This window comes from Humulus lupulus, chromosome 4, assembly GCF_963169125.1.
Source record: "Humulus lupulus chromosome 4, drHumLupu1.1, whole genome shotgun sequence".
In the NCBI taxonomy this organism is placed as follows: domain Eukaryota; kingdom Viridiplantae; phylum Streptophyta; class Magnoliopsida; order Rosales; family Cannabaceae; genus Humulus; species Humulus lupulus.
The window spans coordinates 124,309,227-124,328,746 of record NC_084796.1 but is presented as its reverse complement, the minus strand read 5'-3'; positions in this window follow the sequence as shown (position 1 = coordinate 124,328,746).

The following is a 19,520-nucleotide window of genomic DNA, read 5'->3' as shown; positions in this document are numbered from 1 at the left end:
AGGTATTCGTGGTCCACTTATTGTCCCCACGAATACAAATGGTACCTCCCCTTCTGGTTCAAAGGTCACCATCCTGCGCTTACAGTCAATCGTCGCCTCGTACTTTGATAACCAATCCATCCCCAGGATCATATCGAAGTCATCCATTGCTAACTCAATCAAATCATCAGACAACTCTCTACTGTCTATCTCTACTAGCAATGCTCTAACCCATCTCCTAGAGACTACCAATTCCCCAGTTAGAAACAAAGTCTGAAATCTCCTAGCATACGAATCACTAGGTCTACACAGCTGATCTATCACTCTAGCAGAAACAAATGAATGAGTAGCCCCCAAATCAATCAATGCAGTACAAGAAGAACCAGCACTAGAAATTTGTCTTGTCACAATCGAGGGGCTAGCCTCAGCCTCAGTCTGGGTCAAGGTAAATACTCTGGCAGGAGTGAGACTGTCGCTTTGTTTCAGCTCTTCCTTCTTGGCTTGCGGGCAATCCATCCTCAAATGATTAATGCTACCACAAGTAAAGTAGGTCCTGATCCTGCACTCACCGTGATGTCATCGTCGGCACCGAGGATACACTGGGAAACTTCTCCAGTTGTCTCCCCCGCCCTGACGGCCACTGAAAGCACCCCGTGTCCTCCTATCTGGATTGAGAGGAACAAAAGAATATGGGGCCTTTCTCTTCTACTCGCTGGGCCACAACCCTGACTAGACCTAGTAAAACGAGGCACCATTCTCCGAGCATCACGCCTAGCAACGCCTTCTCTCCATATATGATCCTCGAACCCCTCAGCTGTAAGGGCCTTGTCCACTACCTGTGTGTAAGTGGTAGTCCCCGGATCCAAGGTTATCTTAACGTCACGGGCGATCATGGCATTCGGTCCCTGCACAAACCGATCTCTTCGTGCCGTGTCATTTGGCACCAAATCCAGCGCAAACTTTGCCAACCGATCAAACTTCAATGCATACTCAGTTACTGTCATACGATTCTGAGTTAGGTTGGTAAACTCATCAACCTTCACAGCTCGAACTGCGAAACTATAATACTTCTCATAAACTATATTTCTAAACTCTTCCCAGGTCATAACTGCAGTATTCCTTCTCTGCGACACAACATCCCACTAGATGGGTGCGTCTTCTCTCAACATGTAGTTGGCACAAGCTACTCTCTCATTTCCATCCACTCTCATGAAATCCAGAATGGAAGAAATCATGTTCATCCACTGATCTGCCTACAGTGAGTTTGGTCCACCCTCGAAGGTGGGAGGATGCTGTTTCCTGAACCTCTCATACAAAGGTTCCCACCTATTCTCCACTACAGGCTGGGCTGGCACTGGTGCCACAGCCTGTGGAACCTGCAACCCTATGCCCTGAGGAGGGGCTTGTTGCCTCAACTGTCGAATCTCTTCTTCTTTTTGGTGAAGTCTAGCTTCCATCTCGGCAAATAACTATTGCCAATTCGGTGGGGAAGGTGGAGGGTCCTGACCCTGGTTGTCATCCTCGACCCTATTGCCGCAGAGTCTAATTGATTGCCGAGGCATTCTCACAATACGCCTGCAATCAATGACGTCGCTTATCAGGCATGATAGCAACATCCAAAACCACCTCTCAATTAACATCAACCAACCACAATCAACAAATTCGCAGAACACATATTACATACAACAATCAAGGGGCCATGCCCTAGCATCATGCATATGTCAACTCATTTATCATGCTCTATATAAATACTCAGGCAAACATGGCACTTTAACGAGCAATTAAACATATAATTCAATTTTACCAACCAACCCTGAGTTGAGCTTGTCACTGGCCGCGAACGTACATGTTCGATCGATCTCCAGGAACCATAAACCTTGGCTTACTCTTATACCAAGTTGTAATGCCCTACTCCTTTTAAGTCGTTACTTAGTGAGTTAAAAACGTGCCATTAGCTCGCTAATCGAGGTTTTAGGTTAAAAGTGTAACTAAACTGAAATAAAAATTGTTTAAAGACGTTAGGTATAAAATGTGGCCATTCATTGAAATCGTAAAGTGTTATACATTTGGGATCCTAAAATACTGTTTTTTTAAAAAAAAACTTTACATCTCAAAACATACAAGCAAAGTTGACCTAGGTGACAAAACAACCATTACAAAACTTTCCCCAAAATCACCCTAGCTGTGGCAGCCAGGTAGGCTGAACATGTACTCATCGCTCCACACTCTACATACTCATGGTTGGTCGACCTTTCCTTTGCCCTTACCTGCACCATAGAGCACTAGTGAGCCGAAGCCCAACAAGAAAACTCAACACAACACAAATAACATAAGCATATACACTAACAACATATAACAAAACAGCCAATAGGCTAAACACATAGCGGCCATGCCGTCCCAGGCGCTTTACCAGAACCTGGGTTCGCGGTCTTCATCGAGACGATGACTCTTGCATCCTTGGAGGGTCTCACCCTAACGGCTTCCACTCTGCGTGCTCAACGCCATTCTCGGCCCCTTGCTGTACTCGGCTACATGCCGTTCTCAACCTTCGCCATTCCCGGCCTTCGCCATTCCCCGCCTTCGCCGTTCCTGGCCTACGCCGTTCCCGGCCTTCGCCGTTCCAGGCCTTCGCCGTTCTCGGCCTTCGCCGTTCACTCACAAATAGACATCGCATAACAAAACAACAACATATAAATAAACATACACTAAACTTAGACATTAGGGCTATGCCCTGCAATTCACTCACAAATAAACATCGCATAGCAAAACAACAACATATAAATAAACATACACTAAACTTAGACATTAGGGCTATGCCCTGCAATTCAGTCAATAGGGCCATGCCCCGTAATACAAACAATAGGGCTACGCCCCTCAATACAAGCAATAGGGCCACGCCCTGCTCTATGGTTACAACAATTTTCTTACCTTTAATCCGGGTGCTAGCAGTCAGGCAAGCAATCACGACCTCCGAGAACGATCCTCTCCTAAGTCCCAACGGTAACCCAGTCACACACCAAAAGTAACGTTCTCAAAACTACTCGATTTTATAATTAATCCCCGAAACAAATCCCGTGTTCTTAGGATCTCCCATTTCCCCCCACACGGGCTGGTGAAAATGTCCCCCGAGCTCCCTGGGCCTAAGCCCTAAAAGCATAAAATTCAAGGCCCTGAAAATGGTCTACCATCGCGGTACAACCATACAAGCGCCGCAGCACTCAACAGGGTCTCCCTGTCCTAAATCATCCCAGCGCTGCGACTCAGAAGAACATGGACGCGGCGCTCCTACGCGAACCCAGAAAACTGGGTTTTTCCACCATTTTTTTCCCCAAGCCAAAACTCACCCAAGCCATGCCCCAAGTGTACCCAGGTCCCAAAAGGGTCCCAAAACTCCAAATAACACCACATACACAACATATATGCATCAAAAACCCAATCCAAACTCACACCTAAACTCAATTTCAATAAATTGTTTAAAATTCAACAAAAACTTAAACCAAGCTAGAAAATTTTCAGAACTTGAAGGAATCCTTACCTTTAGATCAGATTTGGACCCTAGGCTGCCTCCAATGCCACTCCAAGCTTCAATCCTCAAGCTTAAGTTCCTCAAAACTTATCCCAAAACCCAAATTCAGAAATCAAAAGTCCAAAACTCTCAAGAACATCAAGCAGTACACAAAATTAGAAAATGAAGCTCTTACCTCTTCTTGGATTTCGAATTTCCTAAGGCTTGGTAGCTGTAAATCCTCCTCCACAGCTTGAAACTACTCCCAATTCCTTAAACCACCAAAATCCTTAAGCTTGATCTTGCCTTTTTTTCTCCCTAGAACTCTTGAGAGGCTAAGTGAATATGATATGAGAGTGTTTGAACGTGTATAGTTTTCCTTCAACCAAGAGTTATCTACCTAATTCCCAAAAGACCATTCTACCCCTCCTTCTAACACATTTCTTTCCAAAACCTCAAGGGCAACCTAGTCCTTTCACTCTTTGCAGAAATACCACCTTTTACTTATATTTCAGTAACAACACTAATTCTCAGGTTACTAGTAGTTACTAGTTTCACAACTAAACACCAATTTCGTGACTCTCTGCTAACACTGCGGGACAGGATCTCCTCATGCCGAAAACATCGCACATAGCTCAAAATCATACCCTCAATGGGTTCAAATTACAAATATGCCCCTAATAGACAAATGGGGCCCACATGCGTATTTAATTCACCTAAACATGCATTTCTAATCACATAATCATTAAATAAACATATGAACGTAATTAAATCAATTATTGCTCTCCAGGCACACTAATAACGGTATGTTTACTTATCCTATCAACGGTCAATATCAGTCCAGTCCGATGTAACAAATACATCCGATCTTATCTACTTTGCTAATGTTCTGGAAAGAACATAACACTGCGATGTGTAAGTAAATCGTATCGTAGATTGGCAAGTCAGTGAAAATCCTATGCACTAACTAATCTTAGAACTAACTTATTTTGAACATATAATCATATTTATTTTCCACTGTGATTACGTTACCACAAATACGATCAGCTATATGCTCGAGATTTAATAGAAGTTTATATTAAACAAAAAAAACATGAAGACATTTGATCAAAGGGTTTGACCAAGTCCCACTTGCACTAATTGAAACTAATGCCTTAATTCTACTAATCCCATTTCTTTGATGCTTATACAATGTAGGTTATGGTAGTGTCTTTGTAAATGGATCCGCAAGATTGTCTTCATATGCAATCTTGATAACCTTCACATCTCCCCTGGCCACATATTCTCGAATAATGTGATACTTCTTTTCTATATGCTTACTCCTCTTGTGACTTCGAGGTTTGTTCAAGTTGGCTATCGCTCCTGTGTTGTCACAAAACAACACAAGCAGTTTATCCATTTCTAGAATAACACCAAGATCTGAATAGAACATCTTTAGCAAGAATGTTTCCTTAGCTACTTCTGACGCAGCTATGTATTCAGCCTCCGCGGTGGAATCTGAGATCACAGACTGTTTTATTCTTCTTCATATCACAGCTCCACCCCCAAGAGTAAACACCATTCCATAAGTAGACTTCATGTCATCGACATCAGTCTGAAAATCTGAATCGGTGTAGCCTACAGGGTTCAGAACACCACCCTTGTAGACTAACATATAATCCCTAGTTCAACATAAATACTTCAGGATATGCTTAACTACTATCCAATGTTCCAGTCCTGGGTTTGACTGATACTTTCTATCTACTCCCACCGCATAGCAGATATCTGGTCTAGTACATAACATAGCATACATCAGACTTCCAACTGTAGATGCGTAAGGAACTTTTCTCATTGCATCTTCCACTTCAGGGGTCTGGGGAGACTGCTTCTTTGAAAGATGAATTCCAAGGCTAGACGGTAGACATCCTTTCTTGGAATTTGTCATTAAGAAATGTTCAAGCACTTTATAATTGTAAGCTGCTTGAGATAGAGATAAGAGTTTGTTCTTTCTATCCCTAATGATCTGGATACCTAGAACATAACTTGTTTCACCAAAATCCTTCATCTGGAATTGAGTGTTCAACCAATAATTCACATCTGACAATTTCTTAACATTGTTTCCAATGAGTAAGATATCATCTACATAAAGAACCAAGAATGCCATTATTTGATTTGCCTTCAGTTGTTCAGCACAAGGCTCATCAATATTTCATTGGTTAGAGTCAATTCTTCAACTATCTCCTCTAAAAGTACTATGTTGCGTGGTTTGATGTTTTTGACATAGTCATTTTCTAGAAAAGTAGCATTCGTAGTAGTAAACACTTTCTTTTCTGTATGACTATAGAAAATTCCACCCTGAGTACCTTTAGGATAGCCAACAAACATGCAAACATAAGTTCAGGTTCTAGCTTTCCCTCCTTTTTCCACAGGACGTGGGTGGGACACCCCCAGATTCTATAATGGCATAAACTAGGTTCACGACAATTCCAGCGTTCTAAAGATGTTTTGGGGATTGATTTGGATGACACGAAATTGAGAATGTTGTTCGCGGTTTCAATTTCCTGTCCCCATAACAAAGTTGGTAGAGTTGAGTAACTAAGCCTGCATTTAAGCATTTCATATAAAGTTCTGTTCCGGCGTTCCACTACACCATTTTGTTGCGGAGTACCCAGGGCAGTAAGTTGTGATAAAATCCTAAGTTTAGTTAAATGATCTTGGAACTACATATTAAAATATTCTCCACCCCTATTAGATCGCAAGATCTTTAACATTTTACCGAATTGGTTCTGAGTCATAACTAAGAATCCTGAAGCTTTGAAAATGTTTCTGATTTCCTATGCATTAGGTAAAGACATAAGTATCTAGAGTAATCGTCAATGAAAGTGACGAATCACTCAAAACCACCCTAGCTTGTACATTCAGAGGTCCACAAACATCTGAATGGACAAGTCCATGTGATTCCTTGGCCCTATCACCCTTTGTGGAGAATGGACGCTTGGTCAGTTTGCCTTCTAGACAAGATTCACAGATAAGTAATTCACCTAAGGTGAGTTCCTTCAAAGGCTCATTTGTTGTAAGTCTTTGAATTCTATCATAGCCAATGTGACCTAGTCTCAAATGCCATAAATACATCATGTTTTCATTTTTCAGTCTTTTGACGTTTATTGGTTTTAGGTTTAGCTACGTTGAATAAATCATTGTTAACAACGAGGGGTTCATTAGGTCGCAGAATATAAAGCCCGTTTTCCAAACTTACAATACGCAATTGTGATCCATTGAAAGAAATAGACATATTAGAACTTGTGAAAGTCATAACAAAATGTTCTAATTGCAACATAGAAACTGAAATTAAATTTCTACTAAAATCCAGAATAAAAAAATACATCATTAAGATTAAAATTTTTTTTCTGAACATTAGACGAGCTCTTCCTCTAGCTTGGACCGCAACAAACGCTCCGTTCCCAACTCTAAGCTTTAAGCCGCCTTCGTCCACTTCCCCACATGATTCAAGAAGCTATAAAGAGTTACAAACATGGTTAGTAGATCAAGAATCAATAATCCAAACAGATTTATCATTCTCTAAAACACATGTTTCTAAGATAAATGAACTATAATCATTACCTTTGTTTTTCACTGCTAGAAACTTGGGGCAATCTTGTTTCCAATGCCCTTTCTCTTTGCAGTGAAAACACTTACCTTTACCTTTCTTTTTTTTTTCTTGTTCTTCCCCTTAGGCTCCTGTGCATTTGGTTGTGCACTCGTCTTTGCAGCCTTTGCAGGCTTAGGGTTGTTGTTTTGTCCACCTTTCCTCTTGTTTCCAGCTTTCGAAGACGAATCTTGGTCAGCTTCAGCCTTAGCTGGATCAGCAACAGGAGTAGTAGTTATCTTCTTTTCTCCTCCCTTACTTGGTCCACCCATGATAGAATCAAAATTCTAAAGCTCGTTCATGAGCTGCGTCATACCATAGTTGAGTTTATGGTCCTCTTGTTTCCAGCTTTCGAAGACGAAGCTTGGTCAGCTTCAGCCTTAGCTGGATCAACAAAAGTATTAGTAGTTGTCTTCTTTTCTCCTCCCTTGCTTGGTCCACCCATGATAGACTCAAAAGTTTGAAGCTCGTTCATGAGTTGCGTCAGACCATAGTTGAGTTTATTCAACACATAGTTGGTGGTGAATGGTAGGAAAGCTGGAGAGAGACTGTTGAGGATTAAGCCGACTTAAATTTCCTCATCCATTATTGCTCATGTAGTTCAGCTTCCTAAAAGTAGTTTGTCATTTTGATCAGATGATCGTGGACATGTTGAGAAAGTGTCATTCGAGCATTGACATATTTCTTGGTGGCCTCAAAGCGAGTCTGTGCTGACTTGGCACCAAACATGTCTTGGAGCTTATCCATGATTTCGTAGGTCGTCTTGACATTCTCCATCATTGTCTTGAGAGTGTCAACCATACTAGTCAACATGTAGTATCGCACCTTGTTGTTAGCCGCCTGCCAATGCTCATACTTATCCCTCCTAGACTTGGTAGCTCCTTCAGCTGGAACTTCCGGGGATTCCTCAGTCATGACGAACTTGGAGTTGTCACCAATCAACACGATGTTGATGTTTTGCTTCCACTTAAGAAATTTTTCTCCATCAAAAGTTGAGAAAGGATGGGAGTAGACACAGCCATACTTAAAACTACCAATTATCAACAAAATACAAATCAATCACTTTTGCTAAATAAAACTTCTATTCACTCTAATTTCATGAAATAGCACAACATATACCATAAATATGTAAGATATGAGAAAAAAAAATACCAAAAACTATCATATCTCTATTTCTTTAGGTTTTTAACTAATCTATGATATCATTGTCCCGGTTGGCGATAGTAAAAAATACCACTAGTTAAATAAAGTTGTAAACTTATTTAATAATGGACACCATTATTAACAACCTACTATTCGATCAAAATAAGAAAACAAGATCTCTTATTTTATGAGCTAGACCCACGGTTTCGATAATCAATAAATTTAGTCCTAGCAGTCACCGTAGGGGTGAGTGTAGTAGAATTTGACCTATAATTATATATCTTTCGAAATATAACCTTGTAAAAATATGTAACACCCTGGATAACCAAGGTCGTTACACTTTGTGATTATAAAGGTGCAAGACTTGCTAATCAAGTCATATAGTTGAAAACGTGACCCTGAAGTCGTAATTAGGTTAGGGTTAAAATATTTTGGTCATAAACAGGAAATTTCTCATTAAAATAAACATTTTAATACATGGGATCCCAAAATAGGTTTTAAGGACAGCTACAAAATTTAAAAGTTTATGTACAACCACCAGTAACTCTACTGGAAAAATAGGCACTTTAGGTTCTCCTGTCCCTTTACCATCCTTCGGTTGTGGCGGCCGATAAGCTAACTATGTACATTCTGTCCCAGAGCTCTCCAACTCAAGACCGGTACACCTTGCCCTTGCCTTTACCTGCACCACATAGCACCCGTGAGCCAAGGCCCATCAAGAAAACCATAATGCAGAACATAAACGATAATCAATAGTCAGATAATTCACAAATCATTAATCATATACTCAGTAGACCACATTGTTCACATAATCAATGGTATCAATCTGCAAACCAATAATCAATCATCCAGGTAATAATTATTCCATAATCATCAGATTAATAACAATAAACATATCACACAATATCCAGGGTCGATGCCCTTAGGCTGCACCCTCTGTTTATCCCACTGACTCCGACTCGCTTAGGTCGAGCTTAGCGATTATTTACTTAACCTCAGCTACTAGTGGCTGAGCCGTGTCCTTGTGCACCAATATTAATTTCGGCACTCTTAGGCTGTTTATTTCATGTTGACATGGCATAATACCATCATACAATATTACATACAAGTATAGGGAACTCTTAGTCCCAACATAACCACATAACTGGGTGCAGTTTTCTTATCTTTGATTATGAGCGCTTTGGCTAATTGAGATGACCCTCAAGCATGATCCCGTCCAAGCCCTAGTGTACACCTAGTCACAACCATAAAATAGAACCCTCATTAACATTAAATTCTATAACCCAACTTTGGAACCAATCCTAAGCTCTCAGGAAGCCCAATTCTACTAAACGGGGTGGTGAAATCGACCCCCAAGCCCCCAAGCAAAAACCCTAAAAGAAATCCCAAAACCAAGTTCTAGAGGTAGGGTAGCGCTATAGCGCCACAAGAGGGGCGCTACAGCGCTACAGTCAGAAAGCTATACCCTCCAGAAAATGAAGCATAGCGCTGTAGTGCTCCTATCCTAGTGATACAACCAGCAAATGCAAAGTTTCTGGGTTTTTCCTTCGAATTTTCCCGAGCCAAAACTCCATAAACCCACTCCAAACCTCAACTAAACTCGAAATTGAGCCTACAATCCACTATATCTCATCCAACATAACCTAACAACATCAAAACTTAGCTAATAGTATCATCTAACATAGAAAACCAGAATTGAGCTTGAAGCTCAAGAACTTCATCTGAAAACTAGAAAACCCAGATGATCAAGATTAGAATTTGTTACCTTAGTTGAGTGAATTCGACCCTAGGTTGCCTTCAATGCCCTTCCAGTCTTTAATTCCTCAAATCCCCAACCTCAAGTCCTTAAATTCCCATCCAATATTCAAATTCAGAGATCAATCTTAACAAAATTTAGTAAACTCAGAAAAACCATAAGCCTTACCTTAATTGGAAAATAACTCCTACAGAATCCCTTAGCTACTCCAAGGATCAACACCCCAAACCAAGCCTAGACTTCCTTTGAGATCACAGCTTCAAAATCCTCAAGGAAGAGTGAGAGGAGAAGATGTTGTGAAGAAGAGGGAGAGAGCTCTATTTTTCTTCTTTCTTTCTTCTTTTTTTTCCTTTCCATTCCTTAAGTTTCTACCACTTTCCCCCTTAAGCTCTAAAAAACATCAAACAAATCAAGTATATCCCTTAATAACAGAAAAGACTCTTTTGCCCTCCCAATTAAATCCAAGTCTTTTAATCACTCTAAAGGGCATTTTGGTCATTTGATCCCAATTCCCGCTAATTCCTCGAGTGTCCCTAACGTTTACCACTTAAATCCCATCATCTAATTAATCACCAATTATTTTCCCCAATGTCTAAAATCTCCAACATATTTCCCAAATTCCCAGAAATACCCGCAGGTTTCCCCCGAGCCAGGTATAAATTCCCGTCGTGACTATTTCGCTAAACCGTTCACTAGGATTATCTCGAGCCATATGCTGCAAATACATCCACATAATAATGTGGTCTTAACAATTTATCACAAATAATCACATTTATGCGCTCAACGAGCCAAAATTATGAATATGCCCTTATAAGCTAAGCATGGCCCACATGCTTATTAATACTCATAAACATGCATTTCACATAACCATATAATCATGCTTATCACATAATCATGCATTAATTCATTTAAATCACATACAAAACCAATTATGCCCTCCCGACACACTAATTAGGGCCCTTAAGCCTTATTAGAAATTTTTGGGTCGTTACAACTATAGTAATGAACACCTTCCATAGGGGGAAGAATCAAAGCGTCTCGAGGCTCCAATTTTAAATTTTAAAATCAATATCTTAACTGTTTTTCAAAAAATATATTTTGTTGTTACAATTATAAGCAAATATTTTAACCATTTAAAAAAATATATTAATAGTTGTACCAACCCTAAAATATCTCAAAATAATTAAACAAATTCAAATATCAATAAAAATATCTAACTAAATAATTTCAAATTATTTAAATATTAAAAAACTATAGGATAAACATATATTAGTATTTTCAAATAAAAATAATAAGTATTTAAAATAAAATATATTTAATATCTCATATCTTAATTCTAATATTTTAATATATTAAATTTTTTTAAATTAAGTTGTTAGCCTATTTTTAAATGTGAATTTTAATCTTTGTAGAAAATATCTAATTTTTAAATATCAAACAACAAAAATATCTTATTTTAAAAAATTAGTTTTAAATGATAAAATAAATGTGTTTTTTTTGCTTTGTTATAAAGAATCAATTTCATATTTTATTTTCTTTAATTAAATTTTTTTTTAAAAAACTTCTGCATGAACAGTACCCATATCGGGTCCTATTCACCATGGCTGCTGGCTTGGCGTGCGTGCGCGCTAAAGGGGAGCCAGGTCAATGGTGTGCATGGTGGCAGGGCGATGCGCGCGCGCAGGGGGGATGCGTGTATGCGCGCTCATGCTACTGGCAGTCAGGCTAAATTTTCTGAAAAAAGAATTGTACAATTTTTCAAACCAAAAATGTTTTCTAATTAATTTTTACCATGTTTTACACAAAATAAAGCATTTATAAAAATTAATGGCATATAAAACACAATAAAATAACCTAAAATTGCTAATAATCACATAAAATTCAATATGCTTCAGAAAAATATGAAATCCATCCAATTACTCAACACATCAAATAATTCAATTTTTAACATGTTCATGCATGAAAATAAAGATTACCAAAGGCTCTGACGCCAGTTGTTAGGAAAACTTATACATGATCTTGTTCATCTTCATGTAGATATTATATTAAACAAATTAATATAAAATAACCTAGAACATATTTCTAAAATTGAATTCAAATAGAAATCATGATAAGAAGACCTACATTAAACGCAGTGAAATGAATGAGTCCTTCCTTCAGTTTCTCTAAACCTTATATCCTTTCTATTGTAGAGTATCACCAAGAAACTGAACCGTTCTTCAATTTTCTTCACATCCTTCCAAAGTATCCTTAGAATCACCTAGACTAGGGTGGGTAATTCTCAACACATGAGATAGATACAGAGAGAAGAAGAGAGAAGAACAATAAGGCTTAGAAAATGACTTATGTTTAGAGAGAATCTCAAACCTATCAAAAACTTGTGTTTCAACTTGTGTATTTTTTTTCAACTCTCTTAACATTCCTTTTATAGACTCATTTAGGACATTTATTTAATTAAAAAATTAATAAAATAATAGCCAATTAACAGCCCTAGGTCAAAATTATCATGGGCTTTAGGCTCGTGAAATTTCCCATTTGATTATAAGCCCATTGGACTTAAAATCAAGGCTTGTATTATTTTCTATTGATTTAATTAAATAAATAATTATATAAATCCTTTATCAAATTAATTATTTATAATTTGAACCTTGAATTAAACTTATTTATTAATTTAGATACCAATTTATCTTAATTAAAAAATCTTCCCTAATTTCTCTTTTCTTCTCAAAATTACATAACTCTGTGAAACTATCCAAAATTGATCTGGTCAACTTTGATAATCCTAATTGATAATTAAATTAATTAATTGAGACTATCTAGATGATTTTATCCAAGGTACAGTGGGGACCATGGGCCTATGAAATCTGGCTCCAATAAGTTATCATAAGTCTAACAGATAAATTTACTAACTTATTAATTTCTCGTGACTCCACTAAAGACTCGAAATTGCACTCTTGAATTCGTAGAACGCTCTATAAGAAATATAGATACGTTATTAATTATCCATTGTTACAACCATAATTTTCACTCAATCCTCTATAGACGGTCTTCAATGAGATGAGACTAAAATACTGTTACCCCTCACTGTATTTTATCCTTAGAACACTTAGTTCCTTGTAAATGATATTTTAGTAAAATAATATTAATTACTCAAATGAGATCTTTATCATTTAGCACCTTGAACAAAACTAAAAGAGAAGAATCATTTCCCTTCTTCATCAGAAGCTATATATGTTCATATCTATGATTAACACTCCCACTCAATTATACTACTGAGTTTCTAATATGTAAGTATGGGCTAGTCCGTAGGGTAAGCTGGTAACGAACAAGTCGAAGAACTCAAATAATATAACTATTTAGAATACTAACCACTCAGAATTGAGATTGAATTGACCTATGGTCAACTATGTGATATGACTAGAATAGATAATAACGGTATGTTTACTTATCCTATCAATTGTCAATATCGGTCCAGTCCGATGTAACAAATACATCCGATCTTATCTACTTTGCTAATGTTCTGGAAAGAACATAACACTACGATGTGTAAGTAGATCATATCGTAGATTGGCAAGTCAGTGTAAATCCTGTGCACTGACTAATCTTAGGACTAACTTATTTTGAACATATTTATATTCCAATGTGATAACGTCACTATAAATACGATTAGCTATATCGTTGGGATTTAGTAGAAGTTTATATTAAATAGAAAATCATAAAAATAAAACATGTGAGCAAAGTGATTGACCAAGTCAAAAAATGTTTTCTATTCTTTTAATGATAATAAATGAGATTACAAGAAATTGTGTTTTAATTAGGGCATAAAACCCCAACACATGTTAGATATCCATCTAGAGTCTGTAATTACCGTTCATGCACATGATTAAGTTTTCTTATTGAGCCTTGACTCAAGGGTGCTATGTGGTGCATGTAAGGGAAAAGGAAAGTTGGACCAACCATGAGTTAGAGAGCTTCAGTGGCGGCGTATGCATATACGGATGCTCGACCACCATGGCCAGGGTTATCTTGGAACAACTAGGGTTATATCCCTTATTTTGCCGCTTAGGTCGGCTGGTTGTAACTTTAGAACTGTAATAACCCTTTTAAACATCTATTTATATTATTTTGGGATCCCATTTATGTACTAAACTTTTAAATGAAAAGTTAACATTTCCTTTTAACAAAAATTTTTAACCCTAACGCTTGTCACTAACCCTAGTTAAAAGTATATATCCAAGGGACTTGATTAGCAAGTTTGGCACTATTTAAAGTACACTGTGTAACGGTCCTAGATTAGGTGGACGTTACAAATTGTTATCAGACCTGCCAAGGTTTAAGGGTTCCTGAAGACTGCTCGAGCATGTACACTCACCACTAAAGACAAGCTGGACTCAGGGTTTGGTAACTACTTATATGATTAAGTGCTTAGATGTTTAAATAAATGTATACGCCTTAACGATAAAGAGATATTTTGATAGGGCCTGGCCCTTGACTGTTGCGTGAACGATAAAGATATGCTTATTAGCATTATTTTATGCACATGTAAGTCAGGACACGCTCATTGGCATTGTTAATTGCATAGAGGCCAATGAATGCTTATTAGCACTATTAATACTGGTAGAGATTGAAGAACAAGATTATTAGCATTGATATACATGTATAAATGCTTGAACATGCTTATTTGAATCGTTAATTTCATATGTATGCCAAAAGTGCTTATTAACATCGCTATTTGCTGATGAATATCAGGATGTGCTTATTAGTACCATGATTGAATATATTATGTGTTGACATGGTTATTAGTATTGTATCTATTTGTTTGTTCAGTCTTGGACCGTCAGGCAGCAAGAGGTATAGTTTTTACTTGCCTAATAGGCCAATTGATCAATGTAGAGTGGGAGAGTTATTAGTATGCTTCCTCGAATGTCAGAGAGGTTAGCCGGCTAAGAAATACAGGCTAGGGAAGAGAATGACCAGGGCTACGCCCCACTGCCAGCTCCAGAGAACTGGCAACAGGTTCTTGCTGAGGTTACAGAGCCAAGAAGAAGAAATTTGCTTCTTTAGACAGCAACAAGTTCCAACTGGGAACCTATAGCCCACAGTACCAACAGTGATACAACTAGTGGTACCAGTGGCAATACAGCCCCAGGCAGTGGGAGACAGATGGGAACCCCTAGATGAGAGGTTTAGGAAACAACACCCTCCAATTTTTTCGGGTAGCTCAAAGCCATTGAAGGCTGAGTAGTGGATGATAATGATAACCGCCATCCTGAATTTCATGAGGGGAGGTGGTAATGGGAGAGTGGCTCGAGCAACTTATATGTTTCGGGAGGATGCCCGAATATGGTGAGAGGTGGTATCCCAGACCAGAGCTGCAAATACTATGGAATGGGAAGAATTCAGAACTCTGTTCAATGAAAAATACTACAATGATGCAATTAAAGCTGTGAAGGCTAAAGAGTTCAGTAATTTACTTCAAGGCAACATGTAAGTGACCTATTATGCCTTGAAGTTTGACAGATTGGCAAAGTTTTTCGGGGATCTGGTGCCCACTGATGGGACTAGAAGAGAGAGTTTTCTCCAAGGGCTATAGCCTATGATAACCCGGGATGTTTGTATCACTACTGTAACCGGAGTGACTACTTATGCACAGGTTTTTGAGAAGGTGCTCACATATGAGAGCGCAGAGAACAATATTTGGCGCAACAATGCGGCCAGGAGGGATTCTAGGAGGCCAGGACCTCCACTTGAAGGCTTTGGTAGGGGCAGAGGCCCTAGTGACCAAAATAGAAAGACTCTAGATACATTTTCTGCTCCAGGGCCAGATAGGAGGCCACGAGGTGTACAGATAGGCCGCCAGGGTGGCAGTGAGACCTGGAAAGCATTTCCATCGTGTACTCGGTGCAAGAGGCGCCATATTGGGGAATGTCGGGCGAAGGCCTGCTTCATCTGCAGGAGTGTGGGACACCTGAAGAAGGATTGCCTTAAAGCGAGGAATAAAGAGCCCAAGAAGGTGGAGAGCCTGACGCCAGCTCGGGTGTTCACCTTGACCCAGGCAGAGGCCGAGGCTAGTCCCTCGGTGGTTACAGGTTCCTTTCTAGTGTTGGGATCCTTTATTCTATTTTTATTGATTCGAGTGCTACACAATCTTTTGTTGCTAGTAGGATTATTGATGGACTATGTAGACCTTGTGACTTTTATCCTGTGGGGTTCTGTACTATGCTGCCTACTAGGGAGTTAGTGGATTCCACGAGATGGGTCAGATCACTGCTAGTGACATTAGATGGTAGGGAGTTGTCAGTTGACTTGATAGAGTTTGTTATGACATACTTTGATATAATTCTGGGTATGGACTGGTTAGAGAAATATGGGGCAAGAATAGATTGCAAGAAGAAGATGGTAATCATTGAGCCCGAGGGTGAGGATCCCTTTGTATTTGTTGGCACTGTGCATGGACCTCATACACCTATGATTTATGTACTTAGAGCTAGAGACCTATTGCAGGGGGGATGGATAGGATTCTTAGTTAGTGTGGTGGATACCGCTAAGGTCGTGCCAGTGGGACTAGGATAGACCAGATTAGTCTGTGAGTTTCTGGATAGTTTCCAAAGGATCTACCATGGTTGCCTTCACATAGGGAGATAGAGTTTGTAATTGAACTGGCTCCATGGACAGAGCCAATGTCTAGGGCACCGTACAGAATGGCTTAAGCAAAGCTGAAGGAACTAAAGGTTAAGTTATCGGAATTACTAGACTTAGGTTTTATTAGGCCCAGTTTTTCACGTGGGGCGCACCAGTTCTCTTCGTGAAAAAGAAAGATGGTTCTCTGAGAATGTGTATCGATTATATAGTACTGAACAAGTTAACTATCAGGAACAAGTATCCTCTTCCAAGGTTTTATGACCTGTTTGATCTATTATAGGGTAAGACGATATTCTCCCAGAGAGATTTTTGATCTGGTTATCACAAGCTAAGGATCAAAGAGGAGGATATACTGAAGACAACTTCTCTCACCGTGTATGGGCATTATGAGATTTTGGTGATGTCATGTAACTCCCTGGTTAACCAAGACCGTTACACTGTGTGTTTAAAATAGTGCTTAACTTGCTAAGCGAGTCATTTGAACTTAAATGTGTAATTAAAGACTAAGTCAAGGTCAAGTATTAAAAAGTTTGGCCAACAAAGTGATTATTTTTCATTAAAAATATTAAGTTTATACATGGGATCCCAAGAATCTGTTACAGACTGATAAAAGATAAATGAAATACAGATTAGTCATCCTAAGCGGCAAAACAAGGTTCAACACTAGTTCCTGATAACTCTTTAATAAAGAGTTAATTTTCATAATTTTGAGCTTATAATTTTAGAGTTAGGTTGAGTGATGTTTGTGTATTTTGTTATTTTTAGTTAATTATTTTCCTTTATGTGTTATTGTGTCCTTTATGATGTTTTAGAGTTGAATGTAGTAATTAAGGAATTTAGGTATGAAATTGTCCAAAGAAAATAATAAAAAAGAAAAAATGAAAAGGCTCCCATTTGTTTATTTTGTGCTGAAATATTAGGTTTGCTGGAGCAAGAAAAGTTTTGCTGGAGCATTTTCAGCAGAAATCAAAGAGGAAAAGTCAGCATATAAGGGAAAGACAAGTGGAAATTTCATTAATTGATACGTCAAAGGGTGGTGAGGTGGCAGCAAATCAGAATGTTAGCTGTATTTTAGAAGGAAGATTCTAGAGAAAAAATGAGGGGCTCACGTGGAGTGCTTGGAGGGCATTTTAGGCAAGAGTGAAAAGAGGGTTTTGTACCCTAGCAAAAGAGGAGAAAAAGAAAGCTTCCATTACTAAATTTTTTGGAGCCAATTTTTTTGGAGAGTTTGGAGTGAGATGGAAGGACATAGAGAAAGGAGGAAGGAGAAGTACAAGAAGTCCAAGAAGAGAAAAGAAGAGGAATCTTACATCTCCATTGAAGAAATTTTGTTCTTACTCTCTCTCTCTCTAGATTTGTATTTTTTTTTATTTGTGAATTTTGATACTCATGGGCAGAATTGAAAGTGGATTTATGCTCTTTAAATTAGCCATGAACTAATCTTTTGTGGCTTGAATTGTTGATGAACTCTTTGTCTTAATTCTAAATTTCTAGCACTTTATTTTAGTAATTTACCCAATGTTCATTCAATTGTGCTTAATGATGAATTCTTGTTATTCTTGATCACCAATTACAAGATATTGAGTTATATTTGTGCTGGGAAGTTTGAATATAATGGATAGATTTGAATGACACAAGTGAATAATCTTGTTAGATTATGTTTGTGAATAACATAGGAATGAGTTATTTGTCTTGTGTAACAATGATGAATTGATGCTTAATTCTAGGTTCTTTAACTTGATTGGAATAGGAATATGTTAAATTAGGTGGAAGAATTAATATCATGGGTCTTGGAAAAGTTTCATGAACGTGTTTTGAATTCTTGTTAACTCTGAGTAGTTTGCTGAGATTTTGTTGCAGCAAAACGTACAGTCCAATTGACATAGAGGGATTTAATAATTCAAGCATATTTTAACCAATCGATTTTATCTCACTTTTATATTAGCATTGCAGTTTATTTTTGAGCATTTTTAATTGATTCCAAGTAGTGTTAGCTTAAAAAAAATCAAAACAATTTAAATTGGTTCTTTTGTGTAATTGTTTTGTAATTAATTGACGCATTTAGTTTTAATTTGTAATCCCTGTGGAGACGATCTTGTATACTTATCACACTATTACTTTTTTTGTGACTGTGTACACTTGCACATATTTGATTGAATATTATTACAACAAGTTTTTGGTGCCGTTGCCTGGGATTGAAATTAATATTTTGCGTACTATTAATTACTTTGCAATTTTTTTTTCTTAGTTTACACTAATCTTGTTTGCTTGATCTTATGCTTTGCAAGATTAATTCTGTTGCATGAATGAGCATCAAGTCTTTGAGCTAGCCTCTATTGACCCTGAGATTGAACGTACATTTCAAAGAAGACTAAGGGAACAACGGGCTCAAATTCACCTTGCTGTGGCTCCAGAAGGTGAAGGGGTTTAGGAAATTAGAGCTCAACCCATGCTTAATGTGGCTGAGGGAGTTGTTAATGAAGCAGCCAATGCTTTGAATGCCGCTAATGCAATTGTTATGGCCGATGGTAGAGAAAGGGCCATAAGGGAGTACGCTGCCCCAATATTTAATGAGCTGAATCCTGGTATTGTTAGGCCTGAAATTCAAGCTGCTTAGTTTCAATTGAAGCCTGTTATGTTCCAAATGTTGCAGACAGTGGGTCAATTTAGTGGGCTGCCTACAGAAGATCCTCATCTCCATCTTCATTCGTTTTTGGAGGTGAGTGATTCATTCAAGTTGCAAGGCGTTACTAAAGAAGCCTTGAGATTGAAGTTGTTTCCTTTTTCTCTGAGGGACAGAGCTAGAGCTTGGCTCAATACACTTCCTTCCAACTCAGTGACTACGTGGCATGAACTAGCTGAGAAATTTT